This window comes from Saccostrea echinata, unplaced genomic scaffold (genome assembly GCF_033153115.1).
Source record: "Saccostrea echinata isolate AGI-Se365-2 ecotype Australia unplaced genomic scaffold, CSIRO_AGI_Sech_v1 ptg000054l, whole genome shotgun sequence".
NCBI classification, from domain to species: domain Eukaryota; kingdom Metazoa; phylum Mollusca; class Bivalvia; order Ostreida; family Ostreidae; genus Saccostrea; species Saccostrea echinata.
The window spans coordinates 7,658,571-7,664,618 of NW_026889803.1; the positions used below are offsets into that span (position 1 = coordinate 7,658,571).

At 31.7% G+C, this 6,048-nt stretch overlaps 1 long non-coding RNA gene across 1 annotated transcript; it reads left to right on the plus strand.

Moving 5' to 3' along the window:
- The first annotated feature begins 2,042 nt into the window (after positions 1–2,042).
- On the plus strand, positions 2,043–2,952 carry LOC133171897 (uncharacterized). The gene is made up of 3 exons (XR_009718889.1): positions 2,043–2,119; positions 2,535–2,638; positions 2,832–2,952. It is a non-coding gene; the product is annotated as an uncharacterized LOC133171897 (long non-coding RNA).
- Positions 2,953–6,048: the final 3,096 nt, after the last annotated feature.

Consider the following 6,048-nt stretch of genomic DNA (forward strand, 5'->3'; position numbering starts at 1 on the left):
ATTTTAGGAGAACCAGTTCTTTGATCTCTTGTTACTCTGAAATCAAATAATTTCTAGGTGGGAGTTTAGTGTTTTTGTTTTCTTCAGATATGTGTTTCACTGTAACATTAAAAAAAAACCAAACTTTTCAAAGCAAAAAATTTGTTGATTTTCCTGAGATTTTATCTCTGCGGTTTTTGATAATGACTCTTAAACGAATTTAATTCGTTATAACAAAATTTAGAATTCGTCAAAAGAGTTTAATTTGTTATAAAAAAGTTGCTTGGAGGTGTCTATTTTGGACAAGCAAAAAAGTAATGGATAGCATCTTTAGAGCAATTTAATTGTAATAGGTCATACTGAGAAACTATAACCAGCTTGTATTTCTGTATCAAATTTAGTTTATACCCATGTTAGAAACTTTAACGTGTTTTCTTAGAAATATTAGGATATTATGTAAAATAACCGTTTTTAAAGGTTTTAGAAAAAAGACAACTTGGGAATAGATGAAAAATTTCAATTGCTTAAGTTAAAAAAAAATTCTGTAGATGTAATTAAAATTGTTTTCACAAGCAGGAACAACAATTTGAAAAAAAATCCATAATCGCATCAGGTGATGTGTCAACTAGGTGCAATTTTAAATATCGGTTACCCTTTTTGTAATGACCGATGTGCGTGTCTGAATCTTTGTAGTATTCGTCTGTAATATTCAGTTACACATTCGAAGCTGCATTCATTCTGTCACTTGGATGTCTGCGTTTGACAAAGTCAGTTGAAGGTGTCATTATTTTTTTTTTGCTACTTGTTATTTTCAATCATATTAGTGATTTTATCAAGTGTTCACCACGATGCTGTCCCCCGGTATCGTACTGGGGTTCTTGGTGATTTTTGGCTCCTCGATAGGAACCTTTGGGGATTACTACGGTTCCTTTGACGATTATTATTACTATAACGATGACGAACCTCGAGAGATTTCAAAGGAGCAAATCAAAGGTGAAAAATAACATACATTAGAAAATTCAGATATAACAGTTTTTTTACTCCGATCTTTTGCTTGACATTCAAAGATAGTTATTTCATTAGTTAAAATATTTTACTCCACTCATCTTTGTGGAGAATATTATATATTATATTTTTGGCTTCGTTTTCATATTTTTTAGCAATACAGTCCGTTATGAATGCAGTGCTTAATCAAAACATCGAAAGAGCTGATAACAGATCGTCGAAAGCGCTCGAGACTCAGTCGAGGCGGTGTGTCAACTCGGTGGAAATGTTTTCCAAATCTTGCGAAGCAGTAAATTGCGGAGGGTAAGTACACTACAAAATAAAGGAAATAAAAAGAATGGTAAAGATATTAATGAGTCAAATATTCATTTATTAATAATAATAAAAAATATTAGTGATAAGTCTTGAGAAAAAAATATATTTAGCTTTGAACATTTTCACCATTGTACTCATTTCAGTGGGAATATATTCGATAAAATAAAAGGAGGGATATCGAAACTAACGAAAAAGGTTATTGGAAAGGCCAAAAAATTCTTGAAGAAGGGACTGAAGGCGATCCTCGGGTTTAGAGTCCGCCGGGTGTTCAAAGGAATAAGGAAAGGCATCCGAAAACTGACGAGAAAAATTCGCAGAATAGTCCGACTTCCACGGGTTAGGGTGCGCCGGGCACTCAGAAGGATACGGAGGGGTGTCCGGAAAATCAGTAGGAAGATCCGCAGAATAGTTCGCCGTGTACGGGTGAGAGTGCGACTACCACGTGTAAGAATCCGAATCCGTAGGAGGTGGCGAAGTATGTTAACTGATGAAATAAATTTGAATCTCAGTATTTTAAAGAAAATGCTATAGATCTCCGATATCTAGACCAAAAGATGATAACGTTTAATGAAAGAATAATTACTTGTTATTTCATCGTCATAATGTTTATTTTATTAATTTTCTTTGTGTTGGATGATGCCAATATTAATTCTTTTAGATAAAAATAATTGCCCATCATTGTACATTAAAATCAATATTGGATAATCCGAAAAACACCTTTCAAATCATTATTTTGCAGGATGGGGAAAGAAAAAGAGATCGACATGCAGTGGGTGTAAACAGATGTCCAGCTTGAGTGAGGAACAACTCGTGGAAAGAAGTACTTTGATTTTATGTGATTTTATTAATATCAAAAATGCATTGCATTCACTGATAAGATCACCGATAAAGTTTGCCCAAAATTATTAAAAAGAAGTGAAACGGAGACAAATTTTACATTAGAAAGTGACTGATTTTAGTTTACTCCAGATTGCAACGAAATACACAGAACTGTCACCTTTGAGTGTTGAAGAATTTTATCTAATTTTGAACTGTAGGCCAAACATGGTATATTTAAGGTCTTTCGTCTTCTAACGAAGACCTTCTTGTTATTCTTAGGTTTCTTTTTCACTTTTAATATTACTATTATTTTTTTTTCTTACTGATTTTGTGCACGCGATTTCTCATTATCTATTATTTTTTTTTAAAACAATGTGAGATAAACTGAAATCATTTCCAAGTTCTTATACTTGTAGTGTGTCCCTATCTGAAGAAAGCTGAGCAGAGAGCGACCAGAACCATGACTTTCCTATCTAAATTGATATCGGAAATGGAAGAAGGATATCCCGCAATTCAAAAAGTGGGTATTTGTTTTATAAACACATCTAAACTGGAAGTCATTGAAAATGTTTAATCTTATTACATTCTAAAAAGCTGTTTATATTAATAAATCATATTACATGTAGTAAGTTTTTTTTTGTTATTTTTGTCTATACTGAAGAGACATCTTATTTAAAGAAACAATCTTATCGTTGGAGCCTTTTTACTTGCAGATTTTGCATTATGAAAACACATCAGATGAAGCAAAAGTAACGTTGGCCGTAAAGGAAGGGACAACAAATTATGTGGTACGGAATTTCAGCAGAAAAGGTAGTAGAGGAGCAGGGGTTATCCTAGGCCAGTACATTTTCAGGAGAGCAACGGCTGGTTCTTAAAGGCAATGTGAAAAAATAGATCTCAAGTAAAATAAAAATGAAATTGAATTTCATTCCATGTGTTTATTTGTTTTGGCGATATAAAAAAAACTGATAATTTATACATGTAAGTTAGAAAGTGGTGTTGGGGTGGGGTTAAAATATGCACCAAGAGACATAGTCTCTTTCTTGATATTAATAATGATAATGAATATGAATAGCTGCGATGTTGATGGATTTATCAAAGGCTTTTGCTTGCCTTACTCATGATTTGTTGCTTTTAAAACTCAAAGCATATGGCTTGTCCAAACCAGTATTACATTTGCTAAATGGCTATTATCAAGTAAGAAACAATATCTAAAGATTGGTCCTCATTTAAGTGAAATACTGGATATTCTGAAAGATGCACCATGAGGGTTCTATTCTTGGACCTGTATTTTTCAATATTTTTATTTACGACTTGTTCTTCTTTAATTGTATAAAACTGTATCCTCTATGATTATGCAGATGACAATACCCTAGCAAAATCTCATAAACTGCTACAAGGAGTTATAAAATCCTTACAGGAGGACAGCTTATTTCTCATTAGAAATGAAAATGAGAAATAAAAGCAAAACCTGAAAATATTTAGTTAAAAATACAAGAACAACAAACTGCAGGAAGATGTTATTATGAAATGTGCGAATGAAGTAAGTTTTAGTAAAAGATTTTGCAGTGTTAAAAAAATTCTCAAAAAATTTAGAAAATTCAGTTAAGAGCAAGCACGTTTTATTTATAATGATTATAAGACCTTATATGAACCATTCCTGGAAAGATCCAAATTACCCTGTATAAAAAGTAGATGAGTGAGATTACTTGCATTAGAAACATTTAAAATAATAAATAAAACAAAAGGCCCATGGATCACAACACCCAAATGAGTACTTATGATCCTCCCTGTTCGTCATCAGTAGATTTATTTCCCTATATATTCCTATGTAAACTTTGTACCATTGTACCCCTAACCTACCTCCGGGAGTCATGATTTGAATAAACTTGAATCCAAGGGCGGATCCAACAGTTCTTAAAAGGGGGGTCCAGGGTGCCCCCCTCCACTCAAACATAGATTCACATGAGTAGGGAAAGATAAAATCATCTTAGACCGTGGTAAATAATTTTTTAATTTTTTTCCTTTGTAAAACTTTAATTCTACCCGCGGGGGTCATCATTTGAACAGACTTGAATGCTTTCATGTAAATATGACTCATATTGGTATTTTTTTTCTTAAAGATTTTTCCTATGTGTTCCCATGTAAAATTTTGATTGCCCATAGTTGCCCCATCATGATTTTCTGTGAAGTCGATATATCTATGGATCAACCGAATGAAAGGGTTATATTTAATTATTAATATTAAGAATTTTAATTTTCGATATCTGAAAATGGAATTTTGATATCAGAAAATGAATTTCTGATATAAAAACATACTTTCAAATTTTTGATATATAAAAAAAATCGTGTTTTGATATCAGAAAATATTAGTGAAATGATGAAATATAGAACTAACATAAATGAATGCTCCCTTATATCCGTATCCTTCCTGAATACCGATCCAGATGCAGCATTGTAGGTTCTGGTAACTGTCATTAGCATTATCTTTTATTAGTTGTTTGTCTCTCATATTGAAGATATAGATAGCTAAAACCTTGTGTGTGTGTGTATGTGTTTAATTCTTGTATAGTTTAATGCAGAGATTTAAATGTGCACAAATTGATACATGCAATTGGAATGCTGACAATTAAGTAACTAATTATAAAATGTCCGGTTTCCAAATAAGTATTGAAGCCTCCTTGAATTGTATTAACAACTCAATGGGAAGAGATTCGTAAATAATTGTATAAATTAATAAAATAATTAACACTTTATGAATTCAGTAAGGTCTTCTTACATCATCAACAACGAAACTTGTACGTGTAACCTTCCTTTTCAACACTGTAATATACACAAGTTCGCCGTTCCACTTCCTTATAGAGAAAAGTACAAAACTGTGAAAACAATTTGGGGAGAATTGATTATCTGTATGAGCTGAAACACTAATATTTGTTAAATTTCTGATATCAAAAAATTGATTTTGTGATACGAAAAATTCCAACTGAATTTTTGATATAAAAAAAAACTCGTTTATTTTTTGGTATAAAAATCCATTTTATGATATCAGAAAATCATTTTTGATATCAAAAATGAAATATTTGATATCAGAAAATACCTTTAAAATACTAAAATGGCGCATCATAGCTTTCTTTGTTATTTCAGGGTTTTTTTCAATGCTACGTACATGTTTGCGTTGTAGTGCTGTGTTTTGTTTTAAGCATCAACCAATCTGCATGTGCTGCTAGTTTCTGAACTTTCCTTTATATGACCATTGATGTCACCATAAATGAATACTAAAACATACATGCACGTGTGCTGAAATGGTTAATATTTTAATTGCTTCATCCTTCTAGGTTTTCTATAAAACAATAAATTCTTTGAAATTTTAAATGTAACTCTATATTATGACGTAGATAACAAATTTGAAAAAACGTACATTCTCTGCGTTGAAATCTGATTGGCTTAAACGGCTATTCACAGATTTGAAGTTTATATTTTCTAATATTTTCAGTATAATATCATGACTTATATGTTGCTAGAGCATTTCACATCGAAATATTATAAAAGCGTGTTGAGAAACTTCTATTATCTGGAATTAATCAAATCTACGAATTTTGGGACGCGTTTGATTGACGCATCGTTGCACTTACACGAAGTAAACTTTATCCTTAATATTTAAGAAAAATGGAAAAATTGTTGTGTATTAATGATCAATATCAAAACTATAATCCAGAAAATTCAAAAAAGATCCCTCACTACTCAAAGACCAGTGCCAAGTACAGGTTTAAATTTGCAGCCCTACATCGGCAAGTGGTGGGGTGATAATATGAGTAAAAAATTCTCGAAGAGATGTAAAACAACTAACCAAAACAAAACAAGTCTTATAAACATAGAGTTAGTGTAACAGTTTTTATTGAAAATGAAATATATCATCCGTCCTTAAAAAAG